We start from the raw sequence: 23254 nt of genomic DNA on the forward strand, positions 1-23254 counted from the left end.
TTGCTGGAGTTGCGTCGCAAGCGCGACGCAGCTCCAGCAAGGCTCGGGGGTGCCCTATCTGACCAATGCTGCATCAAGCCTTACGCCTGCTTCAAGCAGGCGCAGGATTTTGACGCAGCATTGGCCTGAAAGTGACTGAGTGAAATCTTATAGATTTCACTCAGCCACTTTTGCGAGGCGCACCTGCCCCGGAACGCCCACCCTGCGCCGGAACGCCCACAAGCGGCGCAGGGCTTTGCAACGTGACGCATCTGCCTAGATGCGTCACATTGTAAATCGTTCGTAGGGATGCGCCACGTTTACGCCGCCTTGCGTGACGGAACAGCGGCGTAAACGTGGCGCAAGAGCCTCATAAATCTGCCCCATAGATTTTATTATTTATGTAGCATTTTAGTGTGTCGCGAATCTGCTGGATGGTGTTTGATAATACGCGTGTGTTATTTAGCATAACTAATAATGCCGATGTCGTTGCCATTATATATGTATATTGTATGTGAATATTAACACTGGGCTTATAGCTTCGCTACGCACTTAATCACGTAGCATAGCATCTAAATGAACAATATTCTCATATGCTTTAAAAAAGCAATTTTACATGCTTAACAACATATAACCAATTCACAAAAATGAACTTTTACAATGAAAACATTAGTTAATGAGAGAGCTGATGATTTTGGGCCCCCCCAACCTAGGGGGAGCACCAAGCAGATGCCTTGAACACAAAGAGCATAAACAAAAAGCACATTTTGTTGAACTTCATTGGTGATCTCATCATTTTAGGACCACCCCAAGCACAGTTATTGGCAAAAAACAATCCCAACCAAAGGCCCTGCAAAGCATTATGGGACAAGATTAGCAGTGGCAGTGAATATTATAGTATCCAACATCAAAATAATTCTACAAAGAGCTGCAGTTCTACTGGTCGTCCCTAGATATCCCTCACAAGTGAGATGCAAAGCATTGAAATTATTCTTACATCAAGCTACAGTTCCACTGGTCGTCCCTAGATGTCCCTCACGAGTGAAATGCAAAACCATTGAAACCCTTTCATCAAGCATTTGCATTTGACTCGTGAGGGACATCTAGGGACGACCAGTGGAACTGCAGCTCTTTGTAGAATTCTTTTGATATTGTATGCTATATAATATTCCCTGCCCACTGCTAATTTCATCCCATAATGCTTTGCAGGGCCTTTGGTTGGGTATGTTTTTTTGCCAATAACTGTGTTTGGGTTTGTCCTAAGAGGATGGGACCACAACTAAATTGTTCAATAAGATGTGCTTTTTTATTTTCAAGGCATCTGTTTGGTACTCTCCCTAGGTTAGGGAGGATCCCAAAATCATCACATTTCCCACTGCTTGCCAATTATTCAGTTTCACCATTGTGAAAGAACTATATGCACTTTAGCATATAAAGATAGAAAAACTTATTTTCTCATATGTTTCCAATTCTGGAACCACCTGTTATCAGACCAAACAATCCCTTATGGTGTCTGGTTGTAAGTCAACCTTGTTAGACAAGCTATCCTAGGGGTAGCATGGACTAAGCAGCCTAAAGGCTTAACTTAAGAGGTTGTGTTAAGCGAGCAGTTTTACCACATACAATCCTGTAATATCAAATAAAAGGACACCACACAAGTATATATTATAAAAATATATGTGGTTATTACTAAAAACAATCCCCAGTACTCTGTATGAATAAAGGGGCACAAGCGTTAAATCAAAAGCACAGTATAACATACAAAGTTGCACAAATATGGATGAGGGCGGGGGGCCACTCAAACCATATACTAAACAAGTGGTATAAGAGATACCAATCGAACAGTGGTTAGGCCTAGGGCGCACTACGCAAAGTTTAAAATTATACTACATGAAGCTGCGTGTAGTGCTGCTACACAAACTACGCCCAGGCTTAGTGAATATATGGTCTGGTATGCCCGCCACCCCTTCCACCATCAATCCCAATGGTAGGAGACAGACACAGTTTGAGCTTTTGGAAGGCAGGGGATCCTCACGACTCCCCCGGCCATATTTATTAAAATATGAAACAAAATTTAAAACTTTAAATAAAACGTTTCATTTATCATGTACAAAATTCAACTTTCATTACACTTGATGAAGACAGGTATTGAGGCTAACCTTAACAAATCTCTAATACAAAGATTTCCTAGCCGAGTCTAACATCATGGCATCGTGCATTGCATACGAATTTTGTACATCCTATCGTTAAGGGCCAACGGCAAGGTCTTAACCGGTGTCAGATCCCTATCACTATGGTTTTACCTAATGTTTGTTATTGTTATGCTCTATTCTATGTAGCGCACAAGGTAGCATTGAGGAAAGCGTAGATTAGTTGTGTTTTCTAATATTGACACTAATTTATGTGTTATCCATTTTCTTATTTTAAAGATTATAGCTAAAAGACATTTTTTGCAAATATTTTTTTATATTTTTATATTTTGAGAATTTGTTTTGTTGTGTAAGGTATTACATGTGTATAATTTACGTTACCAAAATATTATTTTATGTTGTGAACTAATAACCCACCCCAAAGACCTGACAGGAGAAGATGTAGCAGCGAGTGAAGTGAAAGGTAAGTTTCTTTTTATGTATTGCGAAAATAGAATCCCATTGCAACTAACAATATTGATATTGTTTTTGCGATGCCTATATCACAAACAGGAGTAATAAAGACATAGCAACAAGAGAAGAGGAAGGAAAGATTTGGTTTTTAACGTTGGCTGTACTTTGAGTTTACTGTAATGTATTGACTATTTTATATCTCTGTATTGTATATGTGCACCTCTTTGTACAGAGTTGAGAAGACAGGACAGCATGTGACCAGAAAGGTACGCTTTAATATTTAATGTTGCTTCTATTTTATGTATTTCATCACATTCTATTGTACGTGTCCAGTCTTTCATAAGGCTGTGACAACAGAGGACAGCATGCAACCAGAAAGGTATGCTTTGATATTGAATGATTTCTGTAATTGATGTAGTTTATCTTTTTGTTTTATATATGTTTACCTGTTTCTTTACTGCTAGGAAGAAAGGATGGCATGCGAGCAGAAAGGTATGCTTCGATATTTAATGTTACCTCTACTTGATGTGTTCATTTCAGTGTATTATATATATTTGTATGAATAAAACTATTATGTGCTATTAGTTTTTAATTGTTGTGTATTTTACTAGGCTTGGCATCTCTTTTGTACTGTTTGGTACTAACTGCTTGCAATTTAGGGACCTGTCAAAGATTATTTATTTTTCTGATGCCTTACTTTGCTGAACAGAGTGAAAAAAATGGAGCAGCAAGCTAATAGAAAGGTAAATAGCTAGTGTGTAATAGTTAGTGTACTTTTATGTGATCGTGGTTATATATTATTGTAACAATTTATGTACGGTACTATGAAGATCCATCCCTCTATCCCTCCCTTCCATCCCTCCCATCCCTCTATTCCATCCCTCCCTTCCATCCCTCCCTCCATCCTTCCCACCAGGGCTGGAACAGAGTGTTACCTTCCCTCCTTTCCCTTCCATGTGTTAGGTACATAGCTTCAGGGTTAGGTACATAGCTTCAGGGTTAGGTACATAGCTTTAGGCTTAGGTATATAGCTTTAGGCCTAGGTATATAGCTTCATGGTTAGGTATATAGCTAAAGGGTTAGGTATAACGCTATACCCATCCCTCTATCCCTCACTCCCTCCCTTCCATCTCTCCCACCAGGGCTGGAACAGAGTGTTACCTTCCGTCCTATCTCTTCCATCTCTCCATCCCTCTATCTTCTGTAAATTTTATAGCTAAAAGACTTTTTTTGCAAAACAATTTGTATACTTTGATATTTTGCGAATTTGTTTTGTTGTGTTTGGTATTACGTGTGTATAATTTACGTTACCATAATGTTATTTTATGTTATGAACTAATAACCCACCCCAAAGACCTGACCGGAGAAGATGTAGCAGCGAGTGAAGTGAAAGGTACATTTCTTTTTATGTATTGCGAAAATAGAATCCCATTGCAACTAACAATATTGATAGTGTTTTTGCGATGCCTATATCACAAACAGGAGTAATAAAGACATAGCAACAAGAGAAGAGGAAGGAAAGATTTGGTTTTGAACGTTGGCTGTACTTTGAGTTTACTGTAATGTATTGACTATTTTATATCTCTGTATTGTATATGTGCACCTCTTTGTACAGAGTTGAGAAGACTGGACAGCATGCGACCAGAAAGGTACGCTTTAATATTTAATGTTGCTTCTATTTTATGTATTTCATCACATTCTATTGTATGTGTCCAGTCTTTCATAAGGCTGTGACAACAGAGGACAGCATGCAACCAGAAAGGTATGCTTTCAATCAATCAATCAATCAGGTCATTTGTAGAGCGCACTACTCACCCGTAGGGTCTCAAGGCGCTGGGAGGGGGGGGGTGCCGCTACTGCTCGAACAGCCAGGTCTTGAGCTTCTTCCTGAAGGAGAGGTGGTCTTGGGTCAGGCGCAGATTGGTCGGAAGTGAGTTCCAGGTCTTGGCGGCCAGGTAGGAGAAGGATCTTCCTCCTGTTGTCGCTCTTCGGATGCGGGGGACGGCGGCGAGGGCGTGGTTGGTTGATCTGAGGAGGCGCTTGGGAGTGTAGAAGTTGATCCGGTTGTTGAGGTAGCTCGGGCCTTGGTCGTGTAGGGCTTTGTGCGCGTGGGTGAGGAGCCGGAAGGTGATTCTCTTGTTGACCGGGAGCCAGTGCAGATCTCTCAGGTGTCCGGAGATGTGGCTGCGTCGGGGGATGTCGAGGATGAGTCTCGCCGAGGCGTTCTGGATCCGCTGGAGTCTCTTCTGGAGTTTGGCAGTGGTTCCGGCGTAGAGGGCGTTGCCGTAGTCCAGTCGGCTGGTGACGAGGGCTTGGGTGACCGTCTTCCTCGTCTCGGTGGGGATCCACCGGAAGATCTTACGTAGCATGCGCAGGATGTTGAAGCATGACGAGGAGACGGCGTTGACTTGTCTGGTCATGGAGAGGGAGGAGTCCAGGATGAAGCCCAGGTTGCGTGCGTGGTCCGTCGGTTTGGGTGCGGTGCCCAGGGCGGGGGGCCACCAGGAGTCGTCCCAGGCGGAGGGCGTGGAGCCCAGGATGAGGACCTCCGTCTTGTCTGAGTTCAGTTTCAGGCGGCTGGTCGTCATCCATTCGGCTACGTCTCTCATCCCTTCGTGCAGGTTGGCTCTGGCGGTGGCGGGGTCGTTGGTCAGGGAGAGGATCAGCTGGGTGTCGTCGGCGTAGGAGATGATGTTCAGGTTGTGTTGGCGTGCGATGGCCGCGAGGGGGCTCATGTAGACGTTGAAGAGGGTTGGGCTCAGCGAGGATCCTTGGGGTACGCCGCAGATGACTTTGGTGGCCTCTGACTTGTACGGTGGTAGGCGGACTCTTTGTGTTCTTCCGTCGAGGAAGGAGGTGATCCAGTCCAGTGCCTTCTCCTGGATTCCGATGTTGCTGAGGCGCTGTACTAGGGTGCGGTATTGATATTGATGTAGTTTATCTTTTTGTTTTATATATGTTTACCTGTTTCTTTACCGCTAGGAAGAAAGGATGGCATGCGAGCAGAAAGGTATGCTTCGATATTTAATGTTACCTCTACTTGATGTGTTCATTTCAGTGTATTATATATATTTGTATGAAAAAAACTATTATGTGCTATTAGTTTTTAATTGTTGTGTATTTTACTAGGCTTGGCATCACTTTTGTACTGTTTGGTACTAACTGCTTACAATTTAGGGACCTGTCAAAGATTATTTATTTTTCTGATGCCTTACTTTGCTGAACGGAGTGAAAAAAATGGAGCAGCAAGCTAATAGAAAGGTAAATAGCTAGTGTGTAATAGTTAGTGTACTTTCATGTGATCATGGTCATATATTATTGTAACAATTTATGTACGGTACTATGAAGATCCATCCCTCTATCCCTCCCTTCCATCCCTCCCATCCCTCCCATCCCTCTTTTCCATCCCTCTATCCCTCCCTTCCATCCCTCCCTCCATCCCTCCCACCAGGGCTGGAACAGAGTGTTACCTTCCCTCCTTTCCTTTCCATGTGTTAGGTACATAGCTTCAGGGTTAGGTACATAGCTTCAGGGTTAGGTATATAGCTTTAGGCTTAGGCATATAGCTTTAGGCTTAGGTATATAGCTTTAGGCTTAGGTATATAGCTTCAGGGTTAGGTATATAGCTAAAGGGTTAGGTATAACCCTATACCCATCCCTCTATCCCTCACTCCCTCCCTTCCATCTCTCACACCAGGGCTGGAAAAGAGTGTTACCTTCCGTCCTATCTCTTCCATCCCTCTATCTTCTGTAGATTTTATAGCTAAAAGACTTTTTTTGCAAATCAATTTTTATACTTTGATATTTTGCTAATTTGTTTTGTTGTGTTTGGTATTACGTGTGTATAATTTACGTTACCAAAGTGTTATTTTATGTTATGAACTAATAACCCACCTCAAATGACCTGACCAGAGAAGATGTAGCAGCGAGTGAAGTGAAAGGTACGTTTCTTTCTATGTATTGCGAAAATAGAATCCCATTGCAACTAACAATATTGATAGTGTTTTTGCGATGCCTATATCACAAACAGGAGTAATAAAGACATAGCAATAAGAGAAGAGGAAGGAAAGATTTGGTTTTGAACGTTGGCTGTACTTTGAGTTTACTGTAATGTATTGACTATTTTATATCTCTGTATTGTATATGTGCACCTCTTTGTACAGAGTTGAGAAGACTGGACAGCATGCGACCAGAAAGGTACGCTTTAATATTTAATGTTGCTTCTATTTTATGTATTTCATCACATTCTATTGTATGTGTCAAGTCTTTCATAAGGCGGTGACAACAGAGGACAGCATGCAACCAGAAAGGTATGCTTTGATATTGATGTAGTTTATCTTTTTGTTTTATATATGTTTACCTGTTTCCTTAACGCTAGGAAGAGAGGATGGCATGGGAGCAGAAAGGCATGCTTCGATATTTAATGTTCCCTCCACTTGAATGTGGTTGTATATTATTGTAACAATTTATTTACGGTACTATGAAGATCCATCCCTCTATCGCTCTCTTCCATCCCTCCTATCTCTTCCATCCCTCTATCTTCTGCAATTGTTGGTGTGTGCATGCTTTCGTAGAGGTAGTAATTTCTCTAATTCTGGTTCTTGCAATTTACTGCAAGTTATACATTTATCTATAAATGTAGTGACTTGTGGTTACTTTGCTATTCCATATAATGGTGCATTTTCAATCCATAATAATGCGTGTATATGTGGTGAAACTCTTTGTCGGAATTCAACCCTGTAAAACAAGTCTTGTAATTTTCCAATAGGGTTTGTTTTGTCCATTATCACGCAATTAAATCATTTTCTTACTTGAAAGTCAAAATGCCTTGCACAGGTGATGGGATCTTCAAGTATTAATTTACATTTTGTTTCCCAGGACATTTCTTTAAATTGTTCTTCATTGCAATCATGTAGATTTTACACTCGTAATAATATATTAATTAACTGTTGCCATTTAGTTTCTGCAGCAGATACAGTGAGGAAAAATGTTCGTATTCCAAGTTGCCTTATCATTGCAAAGAGATCTTTTTTGCAGTGCTCTCAATATGGTGGTGAACTGCAAATAGTTTTTAATATTTTGTACCCTTCATTATATTTAAAGATGCTTTGTCTTTGGCAGTAATACATTCACCATTGTTGAAAAATGTCATTAAAGAAATATTTACTTTCCCTTGTATTTGTTTTAAGTGCAAATTTTTTAGTTTAAAGAAAATATTTGTAATAGATTTGGACACTCTTTTATCATAGCTCCTTAATTCCCCTTGGCATATTGTACTATAATGTACAGGTACATGTCTATCATTATTATTAGGTCTTCGAGGGCCAACAAATATGGTTGGAAAAGCTAAAAATTCTGAATCTTTGTCTTCATATGAAACTCTAGGTGTGTTATGTTCAGCAGGTGCTAAACATAATACATTGGGACTATCGGTTGTGATTGTTTCATTTATTAATAAAGTATCTAAATTTCCTGCTTGTATGTTGTCTGAGGAGCTTGTTGAATTATGATCTTCAGATGTTTCACTGCAATAGTTTATTTCTTGCGGTATATATTCCCAATCTGGATTAACAGTGACTCCATATTCTTTAAACATGTCACTGTTTGTTGCTAGCCATAGTGCTGCTCTTTTCACTATGTTTGGTCTAACGTTTTCAAAATGGGTAAATGATTTGAAAGCTAACTTTCTTTTTAGTTTGATTGGAATTGTCATTTCATCATTGATTTGCCTTGGTAAAATTGTGACTGTTGTCATATCATCTGCAGGTACATTAACAACAGCCCCTGATGACTTTTGAGAGCCATGAGGTAATGTTAAAATTTGCGCGAAAGGAATTTGTGGAGAAAGTCATCTTTCTTCTAAATTATGCAATTGTAATTGTATTGGTATATGTTCAAATTTCATTCCATATATGAGCATGGTGGTATTTTATCTTTGCTAATGTCTATAGCAAGTGCTACATATATATTTTGTTTTATTTAGACTAATGTTATATTGGATAAATCTTGGATTTTCAGCAAAACTGTTGGTATTTTTTAGTGATTGCTTATGCCATAATTGGTAGCAAATAGCACAAGGCGCAGCGAGCGATGTAAAAGGTACGTTTTTTGGGTTTTTTTGTTACAGCTTTCTGTGTTAACTGTTTTTTCTATTGTAAATGTTATTGCTTAAGAAAACATAGATTTAAGTATTTATTTATGCAGTATTTTAGTGTGTTGCGAATCTGCTCGGTAGTGATTGATAATTTTCGCGTGTTATTTAGCATAACTTTTAATGCTGATGTCATCGTTCTGATGCTTCACTTGACAGACCGGAGCTGAAAAGCAAGGAAAGAGAGAGGTAAGAGTTTTTGTTAACGTTGCCTGTACTTGTGTATTATCTATGTGAATACTGTTAATGTTAATGGTTGATTCACAGTTTTATTAAATGTTTGTTATTGTTGTTATGCTCCATACCATGCACCGCACGTGGTAGCAGCGACCAAAGCGAAAGTAAATTGTGTTTGTGATATTGACAGTACTTTATGTGTTATCCGTTTTTCTATTGTAAATGCTATAGTTAAAATAATTCTTTGTCTTACATATTTCAAAATATTTTGGTATTTTATTATGTTGCGAATCTGTTTTTTTGTGTTTGGGATTACGCGTGTATGATTTACATAAAAAAATGTTATGCTGTGTTTGTGATGCCCTATAACATGGATTGGATATGATAAGACTGCGCCCTTAGGGATATAAAAGTTAAAAATGTGTTATGTAGATTTCTTTGTGTTAACTAGGTTTGTATTGTAAATATTAGTGTTTGAAAAAATATTTGATGTAACTATTTATTAAAAATGTTTTTTTATTTTGTTTGGAATGTGCTCTGTATTTTTTGTTAATGCGTTTGTGTAGTTGACGGTACCTGCTAATGTTTATGCTATTTTTTAAATCTTTTCTTTACTGCGTGGACGTCAGAAGACGGAACAGCAAGGTAAGTAATAATGTAATATTGTATTCTATTTTTGCATTACTTTGTGTTTATTTTTTTGTAAAATGAGTATTTGTGTTTAAATAGTTGTTTTGGCAACTATTTAATAATAATGCATATATTACTATGTTGCAAATCTGCTGTGTAATGTTTCATAATGCGCACGTGTACTGTACAGGGATTTCCAATGTTTATGCTAATTTTGTGATACTCCACCTCTGTAACCGGTCGCGAGAAGGAAGGCACAGCGAGCGAAGCAAAAGGTAAGTTTTGTTTTCTTTTGTGGTTCCATCTTTTTGTGTTAACTGTTTTTCCTATTGTAAATGTAGGGGCTAGAGAAAACATATACCGCCTGATTCATCAAGCTAAATTGCACTCGCAAGGGGCAAGATTCTCAGAATCTTGCCTTTTGCGAGTGCAATTTTTGCATTTGGGATTCATCATCCCAAATGCAATATTCGCCATTTAAGAATGCGCACATTTGCGAAGAATTGAATTTAAGGAATCTCTATTTGAGATTCCTTAAATGCAATTCATGAAGCATTTTAAATTTGCGAAAATGCAATTTTGGGCCGCTATTTACCGAGAGGTCAGACCTCTCGGTAAATAGCAAAAACTTAGAAAAATGCTTTTAAAAGCATTTTTCTAAGTTGCATGTTGCACACACATATGTCCTTTGGACATGTGTGTGCGCAACACCTGTTTCAATTTGCCTTTAAGGGGTGCTACAGGGTGTCCTTTGGACACCCCTGGCACCCTTTAAATCGCTATCTTATTTGCGAGTAGCAAATTGCTAATCGCAAATAAGGAATACTCCCCATTCATTCCTATGGGCCTTTTGGCCCATAGGAATGAATGGGGAGTTATTCCTTATTTGCGATTAGCAATTTTCTACTCGCAAATAAGGAATGTGTAGGAATCGCTATTTATTTAGCAATTCCTACATGAATACCGTTTTGCGAGTCCTTAATAGCGATTCGCTATGAATCGCTATTAGGGGCTCGCAAAACGGCCCATTGATGAATAAGGCTGATAGATTTTATTATTTATGTAGCATGTTAGTGTGTTGCGAATCTGCTGGATAGTGTTTGATAATACGCGTGTGTTATGCAGCGAGAAGAGGGAACAGCGAGGAAAGAGAAAAATAAAATGGATTTTTTTTGCTACTCTGACGCAATATCGCACTTCGCAAATTGCAGCGTAACGTAGCATCTAAATGAACAATATTCTCAGATGCTTTAAAAATACAATTTTACATACTTCACAGCATATAACCAATTCACAAAAACGAACTTTAACAATGAAAACATTAGATAATGAGAGAGCTGATGATTTTGCCCCCCCCCCCCCTAACCTAGGGGGAGCACCAAGCAGATGCCTTGAACACAAAGAGCATAAATAAAAAGCACATTTTGTTGAACTTCAGTGGTGATCCCATCATTTTAGGACCACCCCAAGCACAGTTATTGGCAAAAAACAATCCCAACCAAAGGCCCTGCAAAGTATTATGGGACAAGATTAGCAGTGGCAGTGAATATTATAGTATCCAATACCAAAATAATTCTACAAAGAGCTGCAGTTCTACTGGTCGTCCCTAGATGTCCCTCACAAGTGAGATGCAAAGTATTGAAATTATTCTTACATCAAGCTGCAGTTCCACTGGTAGTCCCTAGATGTCCCTCACAAGTGAAATGCAAAACCATTGAAACCCTTTCATCAAGCATTTGCATTTGACTCGTGAGGGACATCTAGGGACGACCAGTGGAACTGCAGCTCTTTGTAGAATTCTTTTGATATTGTATACTATATAATATTCACTGCCCACTGCTAATTTCATCCCATATTGCTTTGCAGGGCCTTTGGTTGGGTATTTTTTTTTTGCCAATAACTGTGTTTGGATTTGTCCTAAGAGGATGGGACCACAACTAAATCGTTCAATTAGATGTGCTTTTTTATTTTCAAGGCATCTGTTTGATACTCTCCCTAGGTTAGGGAGGATCCCAAAATCATCACATCTCCCACTGCTTTACAATTTTTCAGTTTCACTATTGTGAAAGTACTCTATGCACTTACTCGCCTTGATCGCGAGGCCTGCCTTGCGCAGTGCCGTCAACACTTCCCAGAGGTTGCGCAGATATTCTTCCCAGGTGACACTGAACACTGCAATGTCATCCAGTTAGGCGGTACTGAATTCCTCCAACCCAACCAACACCTGCTTGACCAACCTCTGGAAGGTGGCAGGGGCATTCTTCATCCCAAATGGCAGAACCCGGAACTGAAAATGCCCTTCTGGTGTGGAGAATGCTGACATCTCTTTGGACCCATCAGTCAAGGCGATCTGCCAGTACCCAGACATTAAATCAAACGTGCTGAGGTACCGTGCAGCCCCTAACCGATCATTGAGCTCATCAGCTCTAGGGATGGGGTGCGCGTCAGTCTTGGTGACCAAATTGAGTCCTCTGTAGTCTACACAGAACCGGAGTTCGGGTGTGGCACCCGGCGCTGCAGCCTTCGGGACCAAGACCACTAGGCTGGCCCAAGGACTCAATCACCCCAAGAGCAAGCATCTTTGAGACCTCCTCCTTGATGGAGGCTCTGACCCTGTCAGTCACCCTGTAAGCCTTGTGCTTCACAGGTGAACTGTCCCCTGTATCCAAATCATGGACGCACCAGTCAGTGATACTAGGGACCAGGGAAAACAGGTCAGAGAACTGTCCCAGCAACTGGCGACAGTCGTTCTGTTGTTTCGGGGTCAGGATCCACTGACCCATCTTTCTCTGTGGCACCCAGGAGGTCAGGAAGAGGCCCTGTCTTCTGCTCCATTCCATCGTCTGTTGCCAAGAGCATGCCCACTTCAGACCTCTCCAAGTGGGGCTTAAGGCGATTGACATGTAGGACCCTCAAGGGGTTCCTGGGAGATTGCAAGTCCACCAAGTAGGTGACAGGACTCTTGCCCTCAACATCTTCAAAGGGGCCTGTCCACTTATCCTGGAGTGCACAAGGCTCCACGGGGGCCAAGACCCACACCTTCTGACCAGGCTGAAGCTCAACCAGAGTGGCATTCGGGTCGTACCACCGCTTCATTTCCTCCTGGCTGGCTTCCAGGTTTGCCTCAGCAAGTTTCCTGAAACGCCTCGTCTGGTTCCTAAAGGCCAGCATGTAGCTATATACATTCTGGGGGGATATTGCTCCCAGCCTTCTTTGACCAGCCTTAGAGGTCCTCTCACTGGGTGGCCATACAGGAGCTCAAAGGGGCTGAACCCTAGAGACGGTGGCACCTCACGGTATGCAAAGAGAAGGCATGGTAAGAGGACGTCCCACTTACACGCCATGGGTCTTGTCTTGCCCCAAATGCCCTGCTAACGGTACATCATGAGCCAGCCCCAGTAGGAAGGCTCTGAACTTCTGGGGTACTGCCAGCGCACGGGCTGACCCAGGTTCAGGAACCTAAGGCTCTGAATACAGGAGGTCATTCTCCCAGTAAATGAAATGTGTACCGGACTGATCACCATTGGCCTGGTCTGCAGCCTGCTACCGCAGACCCACAAGAGAAGGGCATTCTTTCTGCTCCCTGCAGAATTCTTCCCTGGAGGGGCCCCCTTCCTGCTGCCAATGGGTCAGCTCAGGTAGATAATTAAACAATATCCCAACAGGTAATAGTATACTAATAAGCATGTATGCAGCAAGCATTACAATAACAGAAATAGGAAGACCACTATTCAGTTGATTGTTAATCATCTTATATTTTAGAAAATATTTTTCATGGTTGGGCATATACAGTTAAAGCAGCACTGTATAGAACAAATTCAGTGACAACCATAATGCACTTGGTGCTCAAGAACGTGTACATGAATAACGTGGCGACGCAAGTGATAGGATGAACAGCGTGGACGGCGCACAGTGAACAATAATGCAAATAATGTACAGTGGGTGGCTCAAGTATGGTGACAGAGTGACATCACTGTATTAGGCACTTTGTAATTTATATTAAGCCACAATGGAAGGTGCGTCTAGGTGCGCCTAGTATTGCGCTGCAGAGTCAATGGCGTTTTGATCCTCTTGAATTGGGATCGTCATCAGGACATGGTTGTCTTGCTTGTGAAGTGCTGCGAAGAAGAGGGGACAATTCAGGAAGAGTCTAGGGGGAGGGAGCGCGTACGGATGGCTATGCGCCGTGAGAGGCGGTGGTAATTAATGGACCAGTTAGGGGTGCAGGCCATTTCCAGGGACTAGAGGCGGTGGTTATGGCAAACTAAGAGGGGGGCGTGGAGTGGTGATATATCGGTGGTATAATGCTGTATGTTGGCCTGTGGTTATTAGGTAAGGCAGTGGAAGCCACCTGGTTGACGAAACAGCGATTGGGAGGACGAGATCAGAGAGTCAAATTGTATGCCAGAATTCGAGACAGGGACGTGCATGATAATGAGTGACTGGGGGGAGAAGAGTGATGTCTGGGCGGGCTACTGTGTTGAACCATTGAGTGTCGAGAAGGGGCCTGGTCAGCACGGGTGAAGCGGCGCGCTGGGGTACTGAGGAGGACTGAGTGCGAGTGGGAGGAGCGTGAGGAGCGTGAGGGCAATTACAGGGGTCAAGGTGCCTGCCAGAATTGGAAACCGAATGATGCAAGATAATTAGCGTCCAGGGTAGTGACAAGGATAGGTGTAGGATTGGCGGTTTGCTAGGTTAATCAAGAAAGGCGGGGTCTAGCATGTCCGGGGAACGGCACGAAGGGACAGAGAAGGTGACTGGGTGCGAGCGGGAGGAGCGACGGGCAGCGCATACCTGTATAGTGATCCGTCTTCAGTGGACGGCAACGTGTCTGCACAGGGGCACTGAGGGGGAAAAAAGGAAATCGTGAGGGCCGGGCGGGAGGGGAGGTAGCAAGCGATGTGAAGAAAACCTTATAATTACTAACATGTTTCCGATGAGTCAAAGGGCCGTCTAAGTCTCGGCCCGTCTGGGGGCATAGGTCCTGTAAATAAAGAAGGTGTGATATAAGTATGAGCAAAGCCTCAAGAAAAAGGAGGGTTCTCGGGGGACGAAGACGGTGGGAGAGGAACTCGTACTTGTATTAAGCAGCGGGCCTGCAGTGGAGTTAATCCGGGTACTGGTTGATGTCAGCGGCAACTGGAAGTTGCTGTACTTCCGTGTTTGGGTTGGAGAGAAGGTAATGTGATCGATGACACGTCGGGGGGGGCGGGGCGAGTCAGAGCGCGTGTGAATGGGCGGGGACAGGGAGAAGGAGGGGAGGGGTAAGAGCCTGTCAATGTGTAAAGTTTTGACAACAGAGGGAGGCATGAATTCACGATGTGTAATAATACGGTACAGACATAAATATGAAGACCGGAATTGTCAGCAGTAAATGTAAAAACAATCGTAAAGGCCACATGAGCACTCTATGCTAAACATGATCGATTTACAAGGGTATAATGTACGATCTTGAATATGAACACATAGCAGCTTACTGACTGGGGGTCAGGGGTTCGAAATAAAAGAAACACATGTAACAAGCGATTGAATAGTAATTAATACATCAAAAAAGAAATAAAAAAGACCACGTGTGAATAGCTTATATCATAGTCAACAATAGCGGATGGGGAGGAAGGAAACCAATGCCAATAGAATGATGGATTTGAGGGACGTGGCAGTGGGTTCAAGGGGGAAATGCATAATTGTGGGAGAAAACTCGGAATGGTCAATTGATGAAGGAGCGCTCAGAGGCAGAGAAACCAGAATATGGAAGTAAGGCAGTCTATGTAGTCACAGTAATATTCCACTCATCAATGGTGTTGAGGCCATCTGGGAGGGGAGGAGTTGGAGGTCCAAGGTGGATGGGATCCCGAAGAGTTAACCCTTGTCTCGCTAGGAGACTTTGAGAAGGTCCCTAACCCCACAATGCCTAATAACACCAAGTGGGAAGAGTGGGGGGAAGATTCCCATTTCTAATTGTGAGTACCCCATTCGAGAGATATTGACGGGCCTCGGATCCCAAGTCAGCCATAGGCAACACGTTCATCCTGGTCTTGGTGGACCATGCCATCAGGTACCCTGAAGCCATCCCTCTCAGGACAGTGACAGCCGCCGTGGTGGTATGGGCACTGATGGAGAATTTCTCCTACGTGGGATTCCCCAGAGAGGTGGTGTTCAATAGGGGAACCAACTTCATCTCCAAGTACATGAAGTCTCTGTGGGAGGAGTTCACCACTCCTTACCATCCCCAGGGTAGTTTGAGAGATTTAACCAGACCCTAAGGGCATAATTATGGGCCTAGGTGAGCCCATGAGGTGTAAGTGGGGATGCCCTTTGGAATGAAGAATCCCCTGCCACCTTTCAGAGGTTGGTCAACAGGGGGTTGGTTGGGCTGGAAGGCTTCAGTGCCACCTACCTGGATGACACTGCGGTGTTTAGCTCCTCTTAGGAGGACCACCAACGCCACCTCTGGGAGGTATTGATGGCACTGCGGAAGGCAGGCCTCACAATCAAAGCCAGTAAGGGCCAGATTGGGCAGGGTCCTGTAGTGAATTTGGGGCACCATGTGGGGAGCGGCCAGGTGGCACCCCTTAACCCCAAAATTGAAACTATCCTGATATTTAAATTATTAAATTGTCTCCTCAGGGGTAGTAAGTACTATTTAAATGCTATTTAGTTTGTGTAAATACTGGGAAAGACCAACACATCTGACATTCTTATAGTGCATGCATATCTCCTAAACAAAGCCTGAAAAATTTGAAATGCTGCCTCGCTTAAGTATGTGTGAAGTGCTAACCAGGTGTGAGCCTTTGTTTCCCCAGCATTTGCATCTAGGTTTGAGACTCCTGACTTCTCCCAGCCAGGAGACTCCAACAAGAGGAGGCTGATGACCCGTCCGACTCGGCCTTTGTTGTGGGCGCAGCAGGAGTCTAAACTAAGAAAGCCCCGTCTCATCCTGCACGTTGTTGCGGATCAAAGCAGACAACAAAAGGCAGGCGGGGCTGAACGTGTCCCAGTGTTTGCAAATTACACCGAGACGACTTCAGCATATTTTTCAGTGGGCCCAACTTCTTGGCAGGGTGGACGGCGTCCCCCCTGTGAAAATGGTGGGTGGACGCCGTCCACCTACGTGTATCCCGACTCGTGCCCCGCCCTTTTCATTCTGTTTTCTGGTGCTTGGAAGTTCAGCCAGGTCTGTGTATTCTTCAGGGTAATGTTCCTGCTCCATTGATTGGCTGCAGCTCGAAGGAGCTCAGCAGAAGATTAATTTGGAAGCTAAAAGACAAAGGCTCAATTAAGAACTCCACGTAAAGGGGGTCAAATAAAAACAAAGACCATTTTATGTGAAGAGGATCAGTAGAGAAATCTGACCAGAGTAAATTAAACAAGCTTTGTCAAAGTCATTGTCTTTGCTGGCAACAGAGACCTATTGGTATAGTGTTCTCTTTGTGTGTATGCATCAGCACACATTTGTTTATTGTTTAGTTACAGTTCGAAGGCTCCAGGCATCAATCTGGGTGCAATCAGTAGAAAATAATTAAATGTGCGGAAAGCTGCATTTTTCAAAGAGAAGTGGCACCGCGGCAAGTTACAGACGCTGGGGCCGTTGTGGAGATTAAGCAAGCTATTGCCCAGAGTCACAGAGTGGGACCCATGATTAGACTAGGCACCGAGGCGAGAATTATCAGGTCCGAGGAAATTGGGTCCAAGAGCCGCCGAGGCGGGAATTGAACCCTGGTCCCGGACCAGACCTCTGCCTCAGGGTCTGCCGCTCTAACCAGTGAGCAGCGGAAGTATACAAGTCATCAAAGAATCAAAAGGTCAGTAAAGCAGCTACCTAGTAAGATAGGGACAGAGAAGAGGAAGGAAAAACACTGAATAAGAAGCCAGAAAATGAGTGACCAATAATCTTAACCATGGTAACCAGTGGGCTGGTCTGAAGCCCCCTGTAAGTATTGGTATCGTCCGCCTGAGGTCTTCGACAACAGACAGCTAAAGCTGCGAGAAAACAAAACAGGACTTTATGAGCTGCTGATGCAGAGATCTGGGGGACGGAGGGATCATGCATGTCATTGGTGACATGTTCATGCGACTTTCATAAACAAGGTCAATAGTTATGTGTTTTTATCTGACAGTCTTTGTCAAATGTGAGCAGAATGCATTTACCCTTTTACAACCTAAAGGTGATAAGGAAATAAAACTATAGTGTCACACAAAATGCAGCTCATGATCCATTCTTCTTTGAAAAAAATAGTAGATTTGTTATTAATTTGTTATGAGCAGTCACAGTTTCACAGAGGTTTTGGGTGCGTTCTGACAGGCCTAGGAAGGCCTAGGAAGGTGAAAGGACTTGCAGCACTTGCCACATGAGAGGCAGCTGTCAATGATCAAAGCTTTCCATCGCCCTGGTACCGCGCTCGGCGATGCAGGGGGTGCAAAGCATAGAAGGACATTTGCCAAAACACACGAGGCCGCCTTGCGCGTCCCTGCGAGGCTTGGGAAATCAGAAGTATCGAAAGGCAGCGTGTGGGAAGCGGTTACATGGGTGGAGCGTGGGAAGCGGTTACATGGGTGGAGCGTGGGAAGGGGTTACATGGGTGGAGCGTGGGAAGCGGTTACATGGGTGGAGCGTGGGAAGCGGTTACATGGGTGCAGCGTGGGAAGCGGTTACATGGGTGCAGCGTGGGAAGCGGTTACATGGGTGGAGCGTGAGAAGCGGTTACATGGGTGGAGCGTGGGAATGGTTACATGGGTGGAGCGTGGGAATGGTTACATGGGTGGAGCGTGGGAAGCGGTTACATGGGTGGAGCGTGGGAAGCGGTTACATGGGTGGAGCGTGGGAAGCGGTTACATGGGTGGAGCGTGAGAAGCGGTTACATGGGTGCAGCGTGGGAAGCGGTTACATGGGTGGAGCGTGAGAAGCGGTTACATGGGTGGAGCGTGGGAAGCGGTTACATGGGTGGAGCGTGGGAAGCGGTTACATGGGTGGAGCGTGGGAAGGGGTTACATGGGTAGAGCGTGGGAAGGGGTTACATGGGTGGAGCGTGAGAAGCGGTTACATGGGTGCAGCGTGGGAAGCGGTTACATGGGTGGAGCGTGAGAAGCGGTTACATGGGTGTAGCGTGGGAAGGGGTTACATGGGTGGAGCGTGGGAATGGTTACATGGGTGGAGCGTGGGAATGGTTACATGGGTGCAGCGTGGGAAGCGGTTACATGGGTGCAGCGTGGGAAGCGGTTACATGGGTGCAGCGTGGGAAGCGGTTACATGGGTGCAGCGTGGGAAGCGGTTACATGGGTGGAGCGTGGGAAGCGGTTACATGGGTGGAGCGTGGGAAGCGGTTACATGGGTGGAGCGTGGGAAGCGGTTACATGGGTGGAGCGTGGGAAGGGGTTACATGGGTGGAGCGTGGGAAGCGGTTACATGGGTGGAGCGTGGGAAGCGGTTACATGGGTGGAGCGTGGGAAGGGGTTACATGGGTGGAGCGTGGGAATGGTTACATGGGTGGAGCGTGGGAAGCGGTTACATGGGTGGAGCGTGGGAAGGGGTTACATGGGTGGAGCGTGGGAAGCGGTTACATGGGTGCAGCGTGGGAAGCGGTTACATGGGTGCAGCGTGGGAAGCGGTTACATGGGTGCAGCGTGGGAAGCGGTTACATGGGTGCAGCGTGGGAAGCGGTTACATGGGTGGAGCGTGGGAAGCGGTTACATGGGTGGAGCGTGGGAAGCGGTTACATGGGTGGAGAGTGGGAGGGGGTTACATGGGTGGAGAGTGGGAGGGGGTTACATGGGTGGAGCGTGGGAAGGGGTTACATGGGTGGAGATTGGGAGGGGGTTACATGGGTGGAGCGTGGGAAGGGGTTACATGGGTGGAGCGTGGGAAGCGGTTACATGGGTGGAGCGTGGGAAGCGGTTACATGGGTGGAGCGTGGGAATGGTTACATGGGTGGAGCGTGGGAATGGTTACATGGGTGGAGCGTGGGAAGCGGTTACATGGGTGTAGCGTGGGAAGCGGTTACATGGGTGCAGCGTGGGAAGCGGTTACATGGGTGGAGCGTGGGAAGCGGTTACATGGGTGCAGCGTGGAAAGCGGTTACATGGGTGGAGCGTGGGAAGCGGTTACATGGGTGGAGCGTGGGAAGGGGTTACATGGGTGGAGCGTGGGAAGGGGTTACATGGGTGGAGAGTGGGAGGGGGTTACATGGGTGGAGCGTGGGAAGGGGTTACATGGGTGGAGCGTGGGAAGCGGTTACATGGGTGGAGCGTGGGAATGGTTACATGGGTGGAGCGTGGGAATGGTTACATGGGTGGAGCGTGGGAATGGTTACATGGGTGGAGCGTGGGAAGGGGTTACATGGGTGGAGCGTGGGAAGCGGTTACATGGGTGGAGCGTGGGAAGGGGTTACATGGGTGGAGAGTGGGAGGGGGTTACATGGGTGGAGAGTGGGAGGGGGTTACATGGGTGGAGCGTGGGAAGGGGTTACATGGGTGGAGCGTGGGAAGCGGTTACATGGGTGGAGCATGGGAAGCGGTTACATGGATGGAGCGTGGGAAGCGGTTACATTGGTGGAGCCTGGGAATGGTTACATGGGTGGAGAGTGGGAGGGGGTTACATGGGTGGAGCGTGGGAAGGGGTTACATGGGTGGAGCGTGGGAAGGGGTTACATGGGTGGAGCGTGGGAAGGGGTTACATGGGTGGAGCGTGGGAAGGGGTTACATGGGTAGAGCGTGGGAAGGGGTTACATGGGTGGAGCGTGAGAAGCGGTTACATGGGTGCAGCGTGGGAAGCGGTTACATGGGTGGAGCGTGAGAAGCGGTTACATGGGTGTAGCGTGGGAAGGGGTTACATGGGTGTAGCGTGGGAAGCGGTTACATGGGTGGAGAGTGGGAGGGGGTTACATGGGTGGAGAGTGGGAGGGGGTTACATGGGTGGAGCGTGGGAAGGGGTTACATGGGTGGAGATTGGGAGGGGGTTACATGGGTGGAGCGTGGGAAGGGGTTACATGGGTGGAGCGTGGGAAGCGGTTACATGGGTGGAGCGTGGGAAGCGGTTACATGGGTGGAGCGTGGGAATGGTTACATGGGTGGAGCGTGGGAATGGTTACATGGGTGGAGCGTGGGAAGCGGTTACATGGGTGTAGCGTGGGAAGCGGTTACATGGGTGCAGCGTGGGAAGCGGTTACATGGGTGGAGCGTGGGAAGCGGTTACATGGGTGCAGCGTGGAAAGCGGTTACATGGGTGGAGCGTGGGAAGCGGTTACATGGGTGGAGCGTGGGAAGGGGTTACATGGGTGGAGCGTGGGAAGGGGTTACATGGGTGGAGAGTGGGAGGGGGTTACATGGGTGGAGCGTGGGAAGGGGTTACATGGGTGGAGCGTGGGAAGCGGTTACATGGGTGGAGCGTGGGAATGGTTACATGGGTGGAGCGTGGGAATGGTTACATGGGTGGAGCGTGGGAATGGTTACATGGGTGGAGCGTGGGAAGGGGTTACATGGGTGGAGCGTGGGAAGCGGTTACATGGGTGGAGCGTGGGAAGGGGTTACATGGGTGGAGAGTGGGAGGGGGTTACATGGGTGGAGAGTGGGAGGGGGTTACATGGGTGGAGCGTGGGAAGGGGTTACATGGGTGGAGCGTGGGAAGCGGTTACATGGGTGGAGCATGGGAAGCGGTTACATGGATGGAGCGTGGGAAGCGGTTACATTGGTGGAGCCTGGGAATGGTTACATGGGTGGAGAGTGGGAGGGGGTTACATGGGTGGAGCGTGGGAAGGGGTTACATGGGTGGAGCGTGGGAAGGGGTTACATGGGTGGAGCGTGGGAAGGGGTTACATGGGTGGAGCGTGGGAAGGGGTTACATGGGTAGAGCGTGGGAAGGGGTTACATGGGTGGAGCGTGAGAAGCGGTTACATGGGTGCAGCGTGGGAAGCGGTTACATGGGTGGAGCGTGAGAAGCGGTTACATGGGTGTAGCGTGGGAAGGGGTTACATGGGTGTAGCGTGGGAATGGTTACATGGGTGGAGCGTGGGAATGGTTACATGGGTGGAGCGTGGGAATGGTTACATGGGTGCAGCGTGGGAAGCGGTTACATGGGTGCAGCGTGGGAAGCGGTTACATGGGTGCAGCGTGGGAAGCGGTTACATGGGTGCAGCGTGGGAAGCGGTTACATGGGTGGAGCGTGGGAAGCGGTTACATGGGTGGAGCGTGGGAAGCGGTTACATGGGTGGAGCGTGGGAAGGGGTTACATGGGTGGAGCGTGGGAAGGGGTTACATGGGTGGAGCGTGGGAAGCGGTTACATGGGTGGAGCGTGGGAAGCGGTTACATGGGTGGAGTGTGGGAAGGGGTTACATGGGTGGAGCGTGGGAATGGTTACATGGGTGGAGCGTGGGAAGCGGTTACATGGGTGGAGCGTGGGAAGGGGTTACATGGGTGGAGCGTGGGAAGCGGTTACATGGGTGCAGCGTGGGAAGCGGTTACATGGGTGCAGCGTGGGAAGCGGTTACATGGGTGCAGCGTGGGAAGCGGTTACATGGGTGCAGCGTGGGAAGCGGTTACATGGGTGGAGCGTGGGAAGCGGTTACATGGGTGGAGCGTGGGAAGCGGTTACATGGGTGGAGAGTGGGAGGGGGTTACATGGGTGGAGAGTGGGAGGGGGTTACATGGGTGGAGCGTGGGAAGGGGTTACATGGGTGGAGATTGGGAGGGGGTTACATGGGTGGAGCGTGGGAAGGGGTTACATGGGTGGAGCGTGGGAAGCGGTTACATGGGTGGAGCGTGGGAAGCGGTTACATGGGTGGAGCGTGGGAATGGTTACATGGGTGGAGCGTGGGAATGGTTACATGGGTGGAGCGTGGGAAGCGGTTACATGGGTGTAGCGTGGGAAGCGGTTACATGGGTGCAGCGTGGGAAGCGGTTACATGGGTGGAGCGTGGGAAGCGGTTACATGGGTGCAGCGTGGAAAGCGGTTACATGGGTGGAGCGTGGGAAGCGGTTACATGGGTGGAGCGTGGGAAGGGGTTACATGGGTGGAGCGTGGGAAGGGGTTACATGGGTGGAGAGTGGGAGGGGGTTACATGGGTGGAGCGTGGGAAGGGGTTACATGGGTGGAGCGTGGGAAGCGGTTACATGGGTGGAGCGTGGGAATGGTTACATGGGTGGAGCGTGGGAATGGTTACATGGGTGGAGCGTGGGAATGGTTACATGGGTGGAGCGTGGGAAGGGGTTACATGGGTGGAGCGTGGGAAGCGGTTACATGGGTGGAGCGTGGGAAGGGGTTACATGGGTGGAGCATGGGAAGGGGTTACATGGGTGGAGAGTGGGAGGGGGTTACATGGGTGGAGAGTGGGAGGGGGTTACATGGGTGGAGCGTGGGAAGGGGTTACATGGGTGGAGCGTGGGAAGCGGTTACATGGGTGGAGCATGGGAAGCGGTTACATGGATGGAGCGTGGGAATGGTTACATTGGTGGAGCCTGGGAATGGTTACATGGGTGGAGAGTGGGAGGGGGTTACATGGGTGGAGCGTGGGAAGGGGTTACATGGGTGGAGCGTGGGAAGGGGTTACATGGGTGGAGCGTGGGAAGGGGTTACATGGGTGGAGCGTGGGAAGGGGTTACATGGGTGGAGCGTGGGAAGGGGTTACATGGGTAGAGCGTGGGAAGCGGTTACATGGGTGGAGCGTGGGAAGCGGTTACATGGGTGGAGCGTGGGAAGCGGTTACATGGGTGGAGCGTGGGAAG

The 23254-nt window shown here is 46.8% G+C and overlaps 1 protein-coding gene and 1 long non-coding RNA gene across 5 annotated transcripts in view; both read left to right on the top strand.

The window, feature by feature from the left end:
* LOC144798280 (uncharacterized) overlaps positions 1-23254 on the top strand; it is a 2046403-nt gene that overhangs the window by 919660 nt on the left and 1103489 nt on the right. The window lies entirely within an intron of this gene.
* LOC144798282 (uncharacterized) lies at positions 1323-3938 on the top strand. The gene is made up of 3 exons (XR_013603497.1): positions 1323-2848; positions 3047-3074; positions 3292-3938. It is a non-coding gene; the product is annotated as an uncharacterized LOC144798282 (long non-coding RNA).

The sequence above is a fragment of the Lissotriton helveticus genome, chromosome 12 (genome assembly GCF_964261635.1).
Source record: "Lissotriton helveticus chromosome 12, aLisHel1.1, whole genome shotgun sequence".
NCBI lineage: Eukaryota > Metazoa > Chordata > Amphibia > Caudata > Salamandridae > Lissotriton > Lissotriton helveticus.